A 727-nucleotide genomic window follows, 5' to 3' on the forward strand; every position below is an offset into this window, starting at 1 on the left:
TACTACTACTACTACTACTACTACTACTATTATTATTATTATTATTATTATTATTATTATTACTATTGTTGTTGTTGTTATTGTTGTTTTATAATTGTTGTTTATAATTTGTACAATTAACCTCCCTGTGGTTCGACCCCGGTCTTGCCGGGTTATTTATTACTTCGACACTCCTGCACTTGGGAGAAGACATCAATCTTTTAGTCGTGTCAAGTTTTTGGCGCCGTTGCCGGGGAGGTAAGTTCTTGTATAAATTATAGTATTTATTTTATTTTCTCTTTTCACTTTTCTTGTATATAACTTTGTTTCTTTTCTTTTGTTTCTTTTTATTTTGTTTTCTTCCTCCTTCTTTTGCTTTCTTGTTCTTCTTTTTATTTTATTCCTACACGTGCATGAGAGTGTGGTCACGTACATCAAGTGGTAGACTTTGTAGGGTATCCTCATCATTTTCAGAAAATATGGCCGAAGAAGATAATCAATCACTTCATAATGAGAATAATGAGAATAACCGTGCTAGAACACTTAGAGACCACATGAATCCCACAAGAACAAGTGCACCATCATGCATAGTTTTTCCTCCTGATGCATCTCATTTTAATTTTAAACCAGGTATTATTCAACTTTTACCTTCTTTTCATGGTTTGGAATTGGAAAATCCATACTTGCATTTAAGGGAATTTGAGGAGGTCTGCAACACATATAATAATTTAAATTGTAGCATGAACAC

Source organism: Populus euphratica, unplaced genomic scaffold (genome assembly GCF_000495115.2).
Source record: "Populus euphratica unplaced genomic scaffold, PopEup_1.0 scaffold2749.1, whole genome shotgun sequence".
Taxonomy (NCBI): domain Eukaryota; kingdom Viridiplantae; phylum Streptophyta; class Magnoliopsida; order Malpighiales; family Salicaceae; genus Populus; species Populus euphratica.